At 47.4% G+C, this 19,318-nt stretch overlaps 1 protein-coding gene across 4 annotated transcripts in view; it reads right to left on the bottom strand.

The window, feature by feature from the left end:
• Positions 1 to 19,318, bottom strand: part of ZDHHC1 (zinc finger DHHC-type containing 1) — a 698,520-nt gene that overhangs the window by 568,323 nt on the left and 110,879 nt on the right. The gene's annotated exons all lie outside the window — the stretch shown is intronic.

Genomic DNA, 19,318 nt, shown 5'->3' with positions numbered 1-19,318 from the left:
CAAGTATAAGGCTGAGTCAATAGAATTAGGTGAGACAGAGTCTTTGAGGGCTAGTTTGGATGGGCTGAGAAAACAGTTGGAGAATGTATTACAGGGAAGAATTTTAAGGAGATGGGAGGAAAGCAAATTGGGTCATTTTGAGTATGGGGAAAATGCTGGGAAGTTGTTAGCCTGGAAGTGCAAAGCAGATCGAGTAAGGAACTATATTAAGGAGATTGGAATGAAGCAGTCAGGAGAAAAAGGAACGGATAATGCTGCGATTGAATCTGTCTTTCAAAATTGTTTTGCACAATTGTACTCAGAGGAGTTAGAGGTGGGAGGAGATATGGTGACGGATTGGCTGGGGCCTGATATATCTTTATGTATAGCACCGCAAGAAATGGAAATACTGAACGCCCCAATCACGCCAGAGGAAATTAGGAGAACCTTGAATAGCAGTAAGAACTGGACCACTTCGGGCCCAGACGGCATTCCAGTGGAGGTATATAAGGCATTAGGAGATTCGATTATCCCATCCTTGACAGAATTGTTTGGGGGGATTTTCGAGCATGGCTATAGTATTCCTTTTTCGTGGAATGAGGCTGTTATTTCACTAATTTTGAAACCGGATAAAAACCCGGCAAAATATGCTTCTTATAGGCCTATATCGTTCCTGAATAACGATTATAAATTACTAGCTAAAATTTTAGCTGATAGGCTGAGTGAGATAGTCAATAACTTGGTGCACCCAGACCAGAAAGGCTTCTCTAAAGGTAGATACTTGCATGAGTTGACTTTTGAATTGATCGGGGCGATAGATTTGGCTACAACCTTTGGGTCACCGCTGGCAATTATTATTTTAGATGCAATGAAAGCCTTCCACCATGTAAACTGGAATTATTTAAAATCAATTCTAAGGCGGGCCGATTTAGGAGCTAAGTTCTGTGGGGTTATTGATCAGATATATACAGCTCCTTTTGCTAAGGTGTTGGTTAATGGGAATCTCACAGGGCCTATCACAATTTCTAGAGGCACTAGGCAGGGTTGTCCATTGTCCCCTGTTTTGTTTAATCTCTATATTGAATCATTTGCTAGAAAGATTAGGCAAAATAGCCTCATCCCTCCTTTTCGCTGTAATGGTTGGGAAAAAAAAAATCTTTATATGCAGATGATCTTCTGATATACACTAATAATTTATCACTGGCCTTTAATACAGTTATAGAATTGGCTGAGCAATTTGGAAGCATATCGGGATATCGGGTTAATGTGGGAAAAACTGAAATTATGCAATGGAATATGGAGGTAGGGTCGATCCAAAGTAAGCAGTAAGTACGGTGTTTAGGTATTTTAGTGACCCATAACCTTAAGGACCTTAAGGACCTAGTTTAAAGGAATTTACGAAAATTGTTAGTTGAGTGTAAAGGTATGCTGCAGAAATGGGCACATCTCCCTTTAACGATACTTGGGAGAGTAAATTTAATTAAAATGTTTATTTTGCCTAAATGGAAGCAACCCCTCTTGCAATGCATAAAGGGTATCTGGATAAAATGCAGCAGGCAATAAACGTTTTTATTTGGAGTTCAAAGGTGCCAAGGATATCTTGGAAGACATTACGTAGAAGAAGGGAAAAGGGAGGATTGGGTTTACCATATCTGGCATATTATGCTTGGGTCTTCTTATTCAAGAATTCAAGGATGTTGTTTGTATGCCCAGATGCTTCAGCGGTGGGTGTGATGTATAAGGCAATGGTTTCAACTGTCAAAGGGGCCTCAAGGTATTTCCTTTTCAAATTTGGTGATCCCAAGTTTTTCAAAAAAATCAAGTTGAAAGTACTGCAAGGGCTGGCAAAGAGTTGGTATCAATTGAGACAACGATGTGGTATTTTTTATTAAAGTTATTATGCGCCTATTTGGGATTCCCCGGGCATCCCAGAGTGCTTTAAAGATATTTTAGCACTACCATTTAAAAAGGCAGGGGTAGAAAGTTGGGGCGACCTTTCCCGAGATGGAACCTTGCTTTCATGGGAAGAGTTAGTAGGGATAATGGGCGGATCCCTGTCTAGGTTGAAGTTTTTGCAGATGAAAGAGTGGGAAAGAGGAATTAAGGGGGGTCCGGGGGTGGGAAATCCATTGGAGGATTCTTTTTTAGAGTTCTCTGTCTCTGTCCCTGTAAAGAAGTTGGCGGTTTGGTATTGGGAAACGGTAGAAATGCCTGATGGGAACTTCACACTGCCGACTGATCTGTGGAGTAATTATATGCCCAAGGATAAGGTTGGTGTATGGTGGAAGAAGTCTGTGTCGATCCTTTATGAAGTAGTGAAGCCAGCCCCGTTGAGAAAGAATCATCTTTATACTCTACACAGAGCTTATATCTCACCGGAGAAGCTTTCTAAGATTAAGAAAGGAGAAGTGGTTAAATGTTTGAAATACTGTAGTGTAGGAGCAACAGACGTTCATATGTTTTGGGATTGCCCTGCTATCCGTTTGTTTTGGGAGGAAGTTTGTGGTGTTGTATCATCTATGTTGGGCTAGGAGATTACTGTATCGCTTCCGCTGATTATATTTGGGCAGCTACAGGAAGAGGGCATAGGGAGTAGTGTGAGTAATACTAAACTAGATGGTGAGAAGGGTGTACGGTTCAAGAGGTGGCTCAAAATGCGGGGTTGAATGAGGACAAAAAAAAAAGATGCATTTCTTTGAACAGCTAGAGGAAGTATGGACATGGCTCGATATGGCGAAGGTCTCCCAAGGGCATCCACAGCGAGAGCGTGGTTGATGGAGGGGATCGCAGTGGCGGCGCCACTCTGCTGGATACTCCCTGACAACAGAATGGGAGACCGGACATGTGGAGATCTGTGAAGACGGCACAATGACCATCATAGACCAAACACAGAACCTGGCAGGCAATCTGGAACAGCCATCACAGGAGGAGACTGGCCCCGGGACACCCAACACGGAACAGGAAGGCGAAAATTCTGACATTGCAGATGGACATGAGGGCGACTTCAGCGATCCAGCCTAGGGATCAATGCACCATTCTGGACTTGAATATATGAGGGACTTTGGCAAGAAATTTGACAGACGGATCTGAAAGACTGACAAATGAGTGGTAGGAGACCAATTGGGCTATCTGCACAAACATTAATAAAGTCATGTGTCTGGATGTGGGGGATGCAGAGGGGAGGGAGATTTGGGACACAAGTGTCTTAGGTGAGATAACATAATATCCTGCAAATACTTCTAGCATGAAAGTAAAAGAGAGGTCTCTACTGTGGAGGATATGATGGTTGGTCAGGACATTCCACGGCATGCATTTAAGTGCATAAATCACTTAGCCTCTGGATTATGGGAGGGAGGAATGTCGGAAGCGCCTACATGATGATGGATGGTTGACAATGACTGGACTCTGGTCTCCCATTGAAATAAGGAGTAGAACTACATAATAAGGGAGAGAAGAGGCTCCGGAAAGTAATCACTGGCCCTTGCGAGGGCTAACTACATTCTATATTTACATTGCACTGAACACTGAGACAGCTATGGGAGGGTTCGAAGGAGGGATCGTTTGGGAATTTGGTTGCACTAGGGAGGAGGGGATGATGATGCAAGTCCTAGCACATCAGGAAGCTTGGGCGAGAACACATTTTTGTTTAATTGCTCCTAGTCGGGGGGGGAGGTTATATGTTGTGATGTTTTTCAGTTAATGCTTAGAGACACTGTGGATATGATAGGAAAGGCCCGTTTAAGGTTTCCACTGTAAAACTCAACAAATGGTTACCATGCGTTAATTGAAGCTCCTTACCTGGAATGTGCAGAGGGTGGGGTCCTATCAAAAACGCTATAGTGTGTTGTATTTGCAAAAGAGATGAGAGGTGGATGATAGCCTGCTTGCAGGAGACCCATCTCACTCATCAGGAAGGTGCCAAACTGACAAACAAATGGAAGGGCCAAGTGTATTATGCTAACTACTACTCTTATTCCCAGGGAATGGTGTTCTGGTTTGCTCCAGGCATCTTATTTGTATTGGCATAGATGGAAGCAGATGTGCAGGGCAGATACTTGTTCCTACAAGGCAGGTTAGACGGTAGTGGTCTTCCTGAACATATATGGGCCAAACATAGAAGATGGTCAATTTTACCGTACTTTGTTGGAAGTAGTTGCTCCGATAGTAGACATTAAGGCCCTCATTATGACATTGGAGGGCAGCGGAGGCTGCCCGGCAATGTCATTCTGCCATCAGGCCGCCTGTGCGACTTGAACCTCGCTGGCCCCATTATGGTTTCCCCACTGTGCTGGCAGGCAGAAACAGTGTTTCCACCTGATGGTGCAGCGGGGAACAGGGCCTTAAAAATGCAGCCAGCTCCTAATGGAGTCGGCTGCAATGAGGCAGTTCGGCGGGTAAGTGGAGTGCGCGATGGGGCTGTGCATGGAGACCCTACAGTGCCCAAGCCAAGTGCGTGGACAGTGCAGTGGTCTCCAGGCCCGCACCCTCACCTCATGAGTCCCCCATTCCACCAGCCTTTCCATGGCGGTCAAGCTGGCGAATGGGGACTTGTAATCCCAGGGCAGGGCTGCTTGCAGCGCTGCCCTGGTGGATTACAACTACCGGGACTGCCAGGTTGCAGGCTGGAGGCAGCCTGGCAGTGTCAGCAGTTGGACTGTGGCGTCTTCGCCACGGTCATAATGTCGTGGTCGGACCGCCACTTTGGCAGCGGTCTGACAGCGACCCCATAAATTGCTCTAGGCTGGGGACTTTAATTGTATTATCGATAGGGAATTAGACCCTCATTTATCAAAACAAAACACTAAGCCACATAAGACTGCACAGCTACGGGATATCATGACACACATGTCCCTCCACCATGTGTGGAGAGAAGAGCACCCATGGACACGCGAAGAACAAGTTACTTACCTTCTGTAATGCTTTTTCTGGTGTATACAATAGCTACCTGTAGACCCTTGATCTCCAGGTCCCCCAGATGAGCTCCCCACCCTAGAGTGGAAGCATCCGTCATGATCGTGGCCACCGGAGGAGGCAGTGAAAACGACCTTCCTTGAGAAAGGTTGCCGTCCACAGCCCACCATCGTAAATCCACTGCAGCGTCTCTGGAGATCGTGATTGACTCCTCGAGATCTCCTTTGTGTTGAAACCACTGTCTGTGGAGGCACCATTGGAGAGCCCTCACGTGCCAACGTGCATGAGTGACCAACAGAATGCAAGAAGCGAACAGACCGAGCAGGCGTAAGACCTTGAGGACTGGAAAAACCGCTCCATTTTGAAAGATTGGAATCAACGCCTGAATATCTTGGATCCGCTGAGACGGAGGATTGGCCCGATTAAATTTTGTATCCAGTACTGCCCTTATGAACAGGAGGCGTTGAGAGGGCTCCAGGTGAGATTTGGGTACATTTATCGAAAAACCCAGCCTGAACAACAACTGAGTTGTCATCTGCAAGTGACGCAACACAAGCTCTGGAGACTTGGCTTTGATAAACCAATCGTCCAGGTAAGGGAATACTGATATCCCCTTCCTTCTGAGACTTGCTGCCACCACTGCCATCACCTTTGTGAAGACTCAAGGGGCTGAAGTAAGACCAAACGGAAGGACTGCAAACTGGTAGTGTTGCAACCCCACCACAAACCGGAGATATGAAAGTACGCATCCTGCAAGTCGACAGACACCATCCAATCCTCTTTATTCAACGCCAGAAGTACCTGCGCTAGGGTCAGCATTTTGAATTTCTCCTGTTTGAGGAACCAATTCAAAATCCTCAGGTCTAGTATTGGTCTCAAATGACCGTCCTTTTTGGGGATCAGGAAGTATCTTGAATAACACCCCTTTCCTGCTCTGGAACCAACTCCACCGCACCTTTTGACAATAGGGTCTAAACCTCCTGCTATAACAACAGGAGATGGTCTTCTGAACAAGGGAAAGGGAGGGATGGGAGGAGGAAACTCATTAAAAGGGAGAGCATATCCTTTTCTGACAATGTTTAGAACCCATGAGTCTGATGTAACTAACTCCCACTCGTGGAGAAAAAGACGTAATCTTCCCCCTACAGGAGAAGTATGGTTGGTAAAGGGAAGAAAACTAAGGCTGTTTCCCTTGTCCTCCAGAGGAAGAGGATGATGTAGGGTGCTGCTGGGAGGCCCCTCTTGTCCTAACCCTCCCCGCCCTCTAAAGGACCAATATGGGAGGCTGGTAGGCTGCTGGACCGAGGACTGGGGTCTCCCTGGATAATCTGCACCACGTCCAAACCCCCTGAACCTCCGAAAAGACCTAAAAGGGGTAGCAGAGGAGATTCGCAATCCTAAAGACTTCGCATTGGCCCGGCTATCTTTAAAGTGCTCTAGGGCAGAGTCCGCTTTATCTCCAAACAGTTTTTCCCCATCAAAGGGCAAATCCAACAAGGTGGTCTGTACATCTGAAGAAAACCCAGAGGACCTCAACCAAGCGTGCCTCCTGGTAGCAATAGATGTACCCATTGCCCTGGCCACTGAGTCTGTAGAGTCCAGGCCAGACTGGATTATTTGTTTCGCCGCAGCCTGCGCATCAGACAGGAGTTCCCCATATGGTCTCTGTACATCCTGCGGCAGATCAGGAACCATGGCCTTCGCAGAGAGCATGAGGGTGTGGACATGTCTACCCAGCACACAGGTAGCGTTTGCAGCCTTGAGTGCCATGCTGCAAGACGAGAAAGTCTTCTTTGCGAATTGCTCAATCAGCTTGGATTCCCTGTCTGATGGAATCACAAGGAAGGAGCTTGGAGCAGACCGTGCAGAGTAAGAGGCCTGAACCACCAAACTCTCCGGGGTAGGATGTCGTGATAAACACCCGGGATCACCAGGCTCCACTCGGTATCTCCTTGCCACAGCTCTAGTCACAGCTCCGTAAGAGCCTTGTTGAATGGGAGCAAAGGGTCTGCAGAAGCCGAAAAAGGATGCAGGACCTCTGTTAAAATGTTCGTCTTAACTTCTGCAGCAGGCAATGGAAGTTCCAATAAGTTTGCTGCCTTCCTGATCACCTTGTGAAAAGAAGCTGCCTCCTCCGTAAACTCCCCCGGTGAAGACAAGTCCCACTCCGGGGAAGTATCCAGCCCACTGGACGACTCCGAGCCTTGATACTCTCCCAAAGGCTCGACAATTTCTCCTTCCTCTAACAACTGCCTTTGATACTCTTCCTCCTCTAAAAGTCGCAAGGCCTTCTTGCGTGACCTCAATCGAGCCTCCAACCTCAGCGTCGACATGGAATTTGCCGACGCCGAAGACACCAGCTTCAACACCTGACGTGGAACAGGAGAGGAAGGATGACTCCGTTCGAATCCATCACTCTGATCCGGCGTCGGCACGGATCCTAATGGCGCAGAAGATGCTCGTGGCTCCACCATTGGAGCCGGCGGACGGGGTGATGAAATCGGCACCATAGATCTAGAAGGCAATGTCATGGGATCCACAGGGCCTCGAGGCGAGGTCATCGAGCCGGTCCGGTACCCTGAGCCGGATAGAATGGCATAAACTGCACCGCCTTGTACGGAGCAGGAGAGCCCAACGAAAATGCCAATGGACCCATGGGACCAGCCGGTCCACCAGCAGGGGCCATGGCATTGAACATAGAGAACATGGCATTCAAAAATACCAGCGGATTCGCTCCCGGAGCCGTGAAGGCAGGATACCGCTGGTCTCCCTGTTGCACCTGCGCCTGCTGAACATGTGACTCCTGAGCACCAGGTAAAAATCGAGAACTGTCCGGAGGTGCCACAACCTCAAAGACAGACGGCACCAGAGAAGCCTCAGGACTCTGGGGTTGAATAGTCACGGTCGGACTCACCTCCCACGTCGCACGGCGCCAACGAGATGGATCTTGATCTGCTCTGAGCCAAATGGCGCCGAGAGTCATGACGGCGCCGTTTCTTATGCTTCTATGAAGAAGCATGGGAAGAGGATCTTCGATGGCTCCTATGACCCTTCTTGACCTTGGCCAAAAAGAGCTTGGCCTCCCTTTACATTAAGGCCTTTGGATTCATGCTCTGGCAAGACGCACACTCCTCGACGTCATGCTCAGAGCTAAGGCACCAAAGACAATCGTCATGAGGGTCAGTGACCGACATGCGACCCCCGCACTCTCTGCATGGCTTGAAACTTGACTTCCTAGGGGGAGACATTTTAACTACAAAGAGCAACAAGATGAAACCCTCCAACAGAAGCGAGAGCTAGGAGAAAACCGTTAGCATCGAAGGCACGGTAAAAAGGGAACTGACGTCAGCACGCCGGCGAGGACCTCTTATTGGCACGGTGACATCAGACGGAGTCGCATGGAGCCGTGCAATTGTGACGTCCTCGATGTGGAGAGCTGGGAAGAAGATTTTCTGCTGGATCCTGCCGCAAGGGTGAATTCATAAGGTGAGGAATCCACAGGTAGTTGTATCCATCAGAATATACATGTCACTCACCCACACATTATACTTTTAATAGAATGGATAGAATATTGATCTCAGATGAACTTGTCCCGAAGATGCTTGGAGCGGGACACCTCTCCCGTTATTTGTTAGACCATCACGTTCGAATGGGGGGGAAGGTGTAAGGTCCCTTGGTACTTGGAAATTCCAAGCTGACAAATTACAAGACACCCACTGTTAAAAATGGGGTCTTTGGTTGGCAGTCAGGTTACCCCTGTCCAAGCAAGGACTCTCACTCTAGTCAGGGTAAGTCACACACAATCCAAATTATCCTGTGCCCACCCTCTGGTAGCTTGGCACTGAGCAGTCAGGCTTAACTTAGAAGGCAATGTGTAAAGTATTTGTGCAATAAATCATACAATAACACAACATAGCACCACAAAAATACACCACACAGTGTTTAGAAAAATATATAATATTAATCTGGATATTTGTAGGTCAAAACGATAAAAGATGCAATAAGAAATTGTAGGGATATCACTGAAAAGTGATATGAAATGTCTTAAGTCTTTAAAAAGCAAACAAAGTCTCTTTTAAGCACAAAGTACCTGGTTTGGAGTGAAAGAATCTCCGCAGAGGGCCGCAGAGGAGGAGATGCGTGGAAAATGGTGTGTGCAGCGGTTCACCCCTTCACACATGGACTTGCGTTGTTATTTTTCACGCGGGGAAGACAGGTCTCCTCTGTGGGTCGTGGGGTTTTCAGACGCCCCGGGGTCTGTGCGTGGAATCCTGGGCTTGAAGTCCAGCTGTGCGTCGTTCCGGTGGGCCGGCGTTGTCCAGGCGGGCCGTGCGTCGAAGTTCCGGGCGCACTGCAGGCGTTGCGCCAATCTTTTCCTTGCGAAGTCGAGCGGCGGCGTCCCGGGTCGGCGTGCAGTGAATTTTTCACAGCGGAGCAAGCTATGCGTCAAATTTTTCGCTGCACAAGGAGTCCAGTTGAAAGAGAGAAGTCTTTTTGGTCCTGAGACTTCAGGGAACAGGACGCAAGCTCTATCCAAGCCCTTGGAGAGCACTTCTGCAGCAGGGCAAGAGTTCAGCAAGGCAGCAGGGCAACAGCAGGGCAGCAGTCCTCTGTAGAATGCAGTCAGGTGAGTCCTTTAGGCAGCCAGGCAGTTCTTCTTGTCAGGGTGCAGGTTCTGGTTCAGGTTTCTTCTCCAGCAAGTGTCTGAGGTGGTAGGGCAGAGGCCCTGATTTATACCCAAATGTGCCTTTGAAGTGGGGGAGACTTCAAAGAGTGGCTTAGAAGTGCACCAGGTCCCCTTTCAGTTCAATCCTGTCTGCCAGGGTCCCAGTAGGGGGTGTGGCAGTCCTTTGTGTGAGAGCAGGCCCTCCACCCTCCCAGCCCTGGAAGACCCATTCAAAATGCAGATGTATGCAAGTGAGGCTGAGTACCCTGTGTTTGGGGTGTGTCTGAGTGAATGCACAAGGAGCCGTCAACTAAACCCAGGCAGACGTGGATTGTAAGGCACAGAAAGATTTAAGTGCAGAGAAATGCTCACTTTCTAAAAGTGGCATTTCTAAAATAGTAATATTAAATCCAACTTCACCAGTCAGCAGGATTTTGTATTACCATTCTGGTCATACTAAATATGACCTTCCTACTCTTTTCAGATCAGCAGCTACCACTTCAACAATGTATGAGGGCAGCCCCAATGTCAGCCTATGAAGGGAGCAGGCCTCACAGTAGTGTAAAAACGAATTTAGGAGTTTTACACTACCAGGACATGTAAACTACACATGTACATGTCCTGCCTAGGGCACACATTAGGGGTGACATATGTAGAAAAAGGGGAGTTTTAGGCTTGGCAAGTACTTTTAAATGCCAAGTCGAAGTGGCAGTGAAACTGCACACACAGGCCTTGCAATGGCAGGCCTGAGACAAGGTAAAAGGGCTACTTAAGTAGGTGGCAAAACCAGTGCTGCAAGCCCACTAGTAGCATTTAATCTAGAGGCCCAAGGCACATACAGCGCACATTACTAGGGACTTATAAGTAAATTAAATAGTCCAATTGGGTATGCTCCAATGTTACCATGTTTAAAGGGAAAGAGCATATGCACTTTAGCACTGGTTAGGAGGGGTAAAGTGCGCAGAGTCTAAAAACCAGCAAAAATAGTGTCCAAAAAGTGGAGGGAGGCAGGCAAAAAGTTAGGGGTGACCACGCTAAGGCTGTCAGGTCTAACACCCACGGATAGAAAGAATAGCCAAGGCTCTTCATAAGATACAAAGTGTCATTAACACACACTGGAACATCTTGAACACCAACAAAGAACATGTTCCTCTTTTGAGACCTAGGTTTGCCTATAAAAGAAATACTAACCTTCGGGATAAGCTGGTTCAAGCGAGATCCAATAAAGGAACTGAATGGCTACAAAAAAGTATTTCAGGAGCCAACCCCATCTTAGGAAATCATCGCTGTGGTGTATGTCACGCTTGAACTTATGCCATAGTATCTGACTCTTTACATTACAACAAAAAAAACAATAACATTAAAGAATACGACTAACTGCCAAAGTGCAAATATTATATACCTAATCTTGTGCCCCTGCCGGCTTGGATATGTGGGCGAAACAGGCAGACAGTTTAGGCAACGATTCAGTGAGCATAAATCAGCCATTACAAACCATTGTTCTCAAGCTCCATTGGTAGACCATTATTGGGAGAAGGGCCATCAATATGACAACCTAAAGTGGACCATCTTATAAAAAATCACCATGTCTCATGCTGATTTCGACAAATATTGAAAGAAAAGAGAGGTTTTCTGGATATACTTGTTGGATACATTCAATCAAGGTCTTAATGAGAGGATTCCGTGAGAAAACGCTTTCACTTAGAACTTGTCTTTATTTAGGATGGTATAACTTCTTTGGCAGCTGGCTCTCGGGCTCTTTCTTTCTTTTCTTTTTTTCTCTTTTGCTCTGTTACATGATGAAGCCACAATATAACTTATGGTTTATCTACTTAGATGGTCCCTAGTTTGTGAATATTCTATTAATTTTACTTATTTTTCCTCTTAGATTCACCGTTTCAATGAATACTTTTTATTGAATTGTTATGGTGACATTGTAATTATATTCAGCTCTTGCCCTGTTAAGAAGGCGGCCATTTAGCCTTTAAGCTTCTTTTGTAGTAGGACGTGGTTGTCCGTCCTCGGTTTCCATGATGTTAACTGCATACCAGAAGCGTGTCAGCTGTTCTCTAACAGCCGGGCAACGCGTTTAAAAGCCTTCTATTCTTCGGTTCGGCTTTTTCTAATTATACCATGCTCCAGACGAATACGGCGGTAACTTGATAATGGGACTGATTATATCTACACATTTCGGCAGGTATGTGAAAATAAGCAAGTCATTGCAGACCGCTTTTTGACTTGCCTTTCTCGAAATTTCTAGAGTGGGTGAGATCTCTCAACGGCTTGGCGTTTTCTTTTTGCACTTTTAGGTGAGGCCATTACTTTTCCCTTCTGCAGTTGAAATATTCATTTTCAATGTGTTGATTTGCCCCCAAATTTACTTGTGAGCCTCCAGCGTGGATAGAGGGTATGCATTGTGGCTTTGGTGAGATAGTGCTCTTTTGGTATTATACTGCCAACTCCTATGCGAATGATGCAGAGAATTTGTTGAACTTTTTTTGGTATTATATTTTTCTCATTATAGGCAATACTTGCTATATTAATTATGGAGCTACAACAGTTTTCCAAGTAAGAATTTGTTATTTTTGCCTAGGTATTTTCATTTATCGGTATGCATGTCCACCTAGAAACACCTATCTGGATTGAGGGAGTCACCTTGGTACACTATATATCTTTTTCTCTTTGCACTTTGAATTCTTTTTTTAACATGATCATAAACAAATGTAACCATGAGGTTGGTCTTCTGATTAACAGGATCTTGCACACAGCATGCTCATTGTGGATGCACTAGGCACTGCTGGTATATGCATTTTAGAGACTTGAGTCTCGAGTAAAAAAAAATTATTTGTTTGAAGATGAATGCACACTATGGCAATAGCAAGCCATAAGATTTCAATATGTGGATTTGTCAATAGAATTTTTCGGTTCTTGTTTCTATTAATTTTAGAGCATTCATCTATTTCCAGTCTCTTCTTGTTCTTTTTTGCTTTTTTAGTTTATGCTTCTTTCTCTTTCTTTGTTGTTGGTTTTTTTTTCATCTATGTTTTTATGTTGTTTTGTCCTGTTTTGTTTAGCCCATACATATTAGTCTCTGTTCATTCCAACTATAATATTTTATTTGCTATAGGTACTTGAATTGAGAATTATTATAGCCCCCCCCCCGGATTATTATAGATATTTGAATAAGTTGTGTGCCCTGATGAAGGTGAGTGTCCTTGTCTGGTCACTCTTCACCGAAACGTACGTCGGCACTTTCACACCAGGACTGAGATTTTGGATCGGATTTGTGCTTCATCATTGCCATAAAGAAGGTTGACTCAAGGGACTATATATCAACACATAAAGGAAAAATAGTTTTTGTCCTTATATATGAGTTGAAATGATTCAGTCTTTGAGTGATTTGAGTCTTTGATTGAACCACAGAATGAGATTTTTGTCCTTTTTCCGTTTTCTTCCCCACCAATCTTGTCACTTCATGTCTCTTTGTTTTGTTTTTAGAGCGTGAATGAGTATGTGTGAATGTTTATTTTTATATAGTTTTGGTAGAGGGGGTGTTTTGACTAGGTTTTCTCTTTTTATTGTTTCTATTGTCTGACTATATATAATATAGATATATATATATATATATATATATATATATATATATATATATAGTATTATCTAATAAAATGTATCATTTATTTATTTGTTTTGTGTGAAGGTATTGTCAGTTGGATTTTCTCCTTGGTCATTTTTTAGGCTTATTTTGTATTTAGTGTTAATTAGGGATTTTGGTATTTCGAAACCCTCCACATGAAGTTGGGTTGCTTTCTTTTTATTTGTCTTCAACATTACGTTGCAGAAAACTGGCAGAGAACAAATAGCTGAGCCACGGAGTGGGAGGCCGTGAAGGCAGTTATAAGAGCGATGTATAGGGCTCGGAGTACATAAGGCCTTACAGACAGAACTCTCCCAAACAGAGGAACAATTGCCAGCTTTGCAGGGCTTACTCCCGGAAAAGGCACAGAGAGGAGGAGATGAGGTCATTCTACGGAGACAGACATTGGAGGAGAGGGACAGGCTGGAACATTATACACTGAAGTCATACAGACAATTGCTGTATCGAGAAGTGGATATCTCGGGGAGTCTACTAGCTTGGATTCTACACAGGGAATTGCTGCGTCACACCATTATTCACCTCAGAACGCCACTGGGGTGACACATACGCACAAGCAGACTTGCTAGGCACACTAAGAGATCACCTGCAACATTTATATACTAGCCCACTTACACAGCAGCCAGCAGAAGCGCTGGAGTTCCTTGAAGGCCTGGAAGTTCCACGATTGAGGGAGAGGGCGATAAGGGGATTGGGGGCGGAAATCACACTAGAGGAGATCCTGTTGGCTTTGAATAGCTTGCCCGGAGGGAAGACTCCAGGGAACAATGGCTTCCTGGCTGAAACTAGCACACATACTCAGTGGCTATAGCCCAGCATTTTTTAGAGGTTTACCTTGAAGCTAAGAATGTGGAGAACTGCCTCTGTCTATGGGAGAAGGGTGCATAGTAATGATCCCAAAACCAGGGGTGGACACCTCAGCTACATCTTCGTACAGGTCCCCACGTACCACAGCAGTAGCCATCAACAGCCAGACGGAAGACAAGGTACCGCCCACCATATTATGACATTTCAATCCGCCACGATTTCTGGGGCGGAATCAACACCATCAAAAGCCTGGCGGAAACACTGCACAGAAGATCAAAGACTCACCATCAGAGACACAGAGAAGAGCAACGCCACCATGGAACCAGAACTGCAAGTCTTCCCAATGCTCTTCTACATGCATCACCTGGAACACCAACGTCAACAACGATGGGGAGTACAGCCCCCTAGCACACCAGGAAGGTAGGGAGGAAAAGGAGAGTGACACACACATGCACAACACACACCAGACACACACACACACACACACACCACACACACACCCAGCTGCAGATGAAAAACAATGGCACACAACACATGGCAGAATAATACAAGGACTAGAGTTCTGAAGTACTGAAAATGTACTTGCAAGGCAAAAGCCACCATATGAACCAACTGGTAAACAAAGAGATATGTACAATTGTCCACAAAGGACCAATGCCCAGCCCAAAGTACTAAGGGTTCACATGGCCACATGGCACAGTCAATGGCCCAACTTCTTCCCTGACAACATCCACAAAGAACTGTGCAGGGTCATCGTTAATGAAGTAAGCAGGCACCTCAGGGGGAAGGAGGGTGGGGGGCACCTCAGCCGAAGTCGGGAACTTGCCCACTGGTTCTGGAGGGGGCTCCATGCCCATTTCCCAATGCTGGGGAGTGCAAGGTGACAGTCTCCGAGGTGGGAGACTTGCCCACTGGTTCTGGAGGGGGCTTCTTGTACAGCAGTCCCTGGAGGGTGGCCTACCTGTCTGCTGCTGGAGGTGAGGGCTGCACCATCTCAGCTGGAGATGAGGGCTCCTTGACTGCTGGTGGTGGTGGTGTTGGTACCCTGCCAGCCTCTGCTGGAAGTGAGGGCTGCAGTTTCTCAGCTGTGGAAGGTGCCTCCTGAGTAGCCTCTGCTGGAGGTGAGGGCTGCTGTGCCTCAGCAAGGGATGAGGGCCCGTGCCCACTGGTTGTGGTGGTGTTGGTACCTTGCCAGCCTCTGCAGGAGGTGAGGGCTGCTGTGTCTCAGCAGTGGAAAGGGCCTCCTGGGCAGCCTCTTTAGGAGGCAAGGGCTGCTGTGTCTCAGCTGGAGGTGAGTGCTTCTTCCCTTTCATGGTAGGAGATGAGAGCTTCTTCCCTTTCATGGCAAGAAGTGAGGGATTCTTCCCTTTCAGGGCAGGAGGTGAGGGTTCCTTCCCCTTCAAGGCTTGTGGAGTGGGATCCTTCCCCTTTCTGGTTTGTGGAGTGAAATCCTTCACTATCTTCCCTCCACGACTAGGAGGTGCCTCCACTATCCCCGTGGACTGTTTGGCTGAGGTGCGGGCTGGGTGTTGGGACCCTGCTCTAACGAGCAGGACAGGGGAGGAAGAGGGAGGGAAGAGGTCAAGTTGGGAAAGGAAAAGCTTCTTAGGGACGGTGGGGCAGGATAAGGTAGGAGGGATGGGAGTGGAGGTTGAGGGAGTGGTTGTTGGAGGAGTACGTCTGCTGGACTTGGGTGCAGGAGCATAGACAGTATGCTGATGTGAGGTGGATGGCTGTTGGGTGTCTGAGTGCTTGCGTTTGTGTCCTTTGGGGGGGGGGGTTGACAGACAGGGTGGGAGTGGGCACAGGGGACGTGTGGATGGATGTTGTGGAGGTGTCTGCTAGTGAGGTGTGAGTGCTGATTGGTGTGGTGATGGATGTTGAAGCAGTGCATGCAGGTGAGAGTGTGGATGTGACTGTGAGGGAGGTGGAGGAGGACAAGGGGGGAGGCAGTGGATGTGGTTGTGTCTGCAACTGTCTGGTGTTTGCGTAAGTGCTTGTAGGCTGAAGTGTGGTGCCTGTGTTTAACTGTGTCAGTCTTGTGTGCATGCAAGTCTATATGTGTGCATGGGATGGGCTGGGGTTGAGAAGACTGGGACTGGGAAGTGGTAGTTGGAGGGGGGACGGTAGGAACAGGGACAATGGCTGCCATCAGAGAGGAGGCCAGAGCCTGAACCGATCGAACCGATCTTTGTTGGGCCACAAATCAACCGTGGATGCCCTCCAAGAATGCACTGCATTGCTGCGTCTGGGATGCCAGCCCCTGGATGGCATTCACAATGGTTGACTGCCCTACAGAGATGGATCTCAGGAGGTCAATAGCCTCCTCACTCAGGGCAGCAGGGCTCACTGGGGCAGGGGCTGAAGTGCCTGGGGCGAAGGAGATGCCCACCCTCCTGGGTGAGCGGGCACAGGCAACTCACTGAGGGGCTACTGGGAGGGCGGTGCTGGTATGTGGTGGTGGCTGTACCTGCAGCTGGGGTGGTCACAGAGGTGTCCACCACCACCAGGGAGCTTCCATCGGAGGAGGTATCTGAGTCAGTGTTGTCACCTCCTGTCTCCATCGTGGTGCTCCCCTCGCTCTCCGTCCCACTGGTTCCCCTCGTATAACTGATGACATATAACTGATGTTCTGTTGTCAACATCCTCCTCCTCTGCCGCCTCATCCTCACTGCCCTCAGGGTCCACTGCTGCCACAGGGACATCTCCAGTCTCCTCCTCCTGCAGAAAAGGCACATGTCATCTGAGGGCCAGGTAAGTGATGTATTATTCTTCATGCCTGTGACATATTGTACATCCCTACCTTCCCCACTATCGTTGCTGTTCCCCTGCCACCTTGGTTTGTGTATGTTGATGTATTGTGGGGTTGTTAGTTCCCCTATGCTGTGCATGCTTCAGTGGTGGGTGTCCATGCAGGGCTGGGAGGGCTGTCCATGCATTGGTATTGCATGCAGGGCTGAGCACTGGGGTTACTCATATGTGTAGGTGCAGTGTGTGGGATGGAGTGGACTGATGGGAGTGAAGGTGAGGGTGTGAGATGATATGCAGGTATGGGGGGGTGATAAGTAATAAATATTGACTCACCAGTGTCCAGTCCTCCGGCAACTCCAGTGAGTCCCTCAGGATGTAGTAACACCAAGACTTGCTCCGCCCATGCTGTGAGCTGTGGGGAAGGAGGTGGGGGTCCACTGCCAGCTCTCTGTATGATGAGCTGGTGCCTTGCTGCCACAGAACGTACCTTTCCCTATAGGTCGTTCACCTCTTTCTGATGTCATCCCTTGTTCTTGGATGCTGTCCCACGGCATTCACCCTGTTTATGACTCTCCGCCATAGTTCCATCTTCCTGGCAATGGATATTTGCAGTACATGTGCTCGAAACAGCTGTGGCTCTACCCTGACTATTTCCTCCACCATGGCCCGCAACTCCTCATCTGGGAAACAGGGGTGCCTTTGTGGGGACATGAGTGTTGTGGGTGTTGAGTACTGTGGTTGGGTGTGCGTAGTGGGGTGCGTGAGGGATGTATGGGTGAGTGTGTCTAGTTGTCTCAGTGGTCTTGGTGTACAATAATTTGTATTCGTAAAGGGTTGTGGGTGTGTTTTATAGTGCTGTCAATGGGAGGGTGTGGTGTGTGTACAAGTGTCAGGTGTGTGTTTTTGGTAAATAGCCAATGTTGTGCCGTTTATTATTTGAGTGTCCATTCCTGAGCGTGCCGGTGTGCACTGGCAATGGTTTACCGCCGCAGAATGTCCGTCGTGGTGATTAGTGGGTCATGATGTGGTGGGCGTTGTTCTGTTGGTGTAATGGTATGGGTGTTCATACCGCCACTTTAGCACTGACCTTTGGGCTGGCGGATGTGTGTGTGTGTGGCAGTATTATGTCAGATTGGTGTGTGTGTGCGTCATAATATGGCAAATGGATATTCACCACTGAGGCGGTATGCTGGCGGCCGTCACTGCGGCAGTAAGCTGCATTTACCGCCAATGTCAAAATGAGGGCTTATGTAAGGTGCTCACACTTCATCTTCGAGCGGTTATGGCAGATTTGGTACACGTGGATCAATGTGGGTTCATACCTTGTAGGAATACCACAATGAGTCTAAGGTGCCTTATGCAGGTGATGCATGAAACAGCAGAATCCCAAGACAATTTAGTGGTGGTCTCTGTTGATATATCCAAAGCCTTCGATACGGTAGATTGGAGATATATGCAGGGTGTTTTAAAGGTAAAGGGATTTGGACGATGCTTCCGAGGCTGGATTAGGTTCCTCTATCCTAAACCTATGATTAAGGTCCAACTTCACTAACTAGGTTCAAAACCAGTGCTAGTGGGCAGGAGGACACTGCAGGGTTGTCCTTTGTCCCCCTTGCTCTTTGCATTGACAATGGAGCCACTGGCGATACAGCTTCGTCAACAAGTGAAGCGCTGGCGATTGTAGTGGGTGACACAACTCATTTGGTGCCTCTCTAAGCAGATGAAACTCTACTACTTGAGATCGCCTGAAGAGTCGCTGTCAGTGTTGCTTCAATATTTTGAATAAATTTAGGGATATAACAGGCTTACGTATTAATCATGCCAAGTCCCTGGTGTTCCCTTTGGGAGGATTAGCGCAGGTGGACTCCAGCATACTACTGCAGCTTCCACTAAGGTGGGAGACCAACAAGTTCAGGCACTTGGGAGTAATTATAGCGTCTGGATAAATGGCAGTTGCAAAAAAGGTGTTCCTTCCCCACTGTCTTTACACTTTACAGCATGCGTTTGATGCACTGCCAAGAGCGGCATTTCGGTGCTTGTACTCATTACTCACAACGCTGGTCTAGAGAGGGGCAGATGGAGGGTGGCTCGGGAATTTCTGCATTTGCACACTCTTGAGGGTGGGGCTGGCGGTCCCACAGATGGAGTGGTACTATTTGGTTTCCCAAATGTAACATGTCACCCATTGGTTGGCAGAGGGAATAAATTGGGAGAAGGCACTGCTGGCGGACAGCGAGAGAGTCATGGAGTTACCGCTACTTTTGCATTAAGGTTGCCAAACAACAGAAAAGGTCCCGTATCTCATCACACATACGGCAACTGTTAAAGTGATTCAGCGGAAAGCTCCATTTGCCAGGGAGTTTACATTCTGGGAGTTACCAGCCTTTCGCATGTTGACAGTGACAGTGGACACAACAGCTTGGAGGGCGGGAGATTGCGAGACTTTGGGAGACCTTTACCTAACGGACATGTTCCTATCATTTGATGCTGCACGGAAGACCACTGCTTAGGGGGAAGGGCAGTTTTTCATCTATGCTAGAACAGCCAAA

The sequence above is a fragment of the Pleurodeles waltl genome, chromosome 12 (genome assembly GCF_031143425.1).
Source record: "Pleurodeles waltl isolate 20211129_DDA chromosome 12, aPleWal1.hap1.20221129, whole genome shotgun sequence".
Taxonomy (NCBI): domain Eukaryota; kingdom Metazoa; phylum Chordata; class Amphibia; order Caudata; family Salamandridae; genus Pleurodeles; species Pleurodeles waltl.
This window is presented reverse-complemented; position numbering and strand designations above follow the sequence as displayed.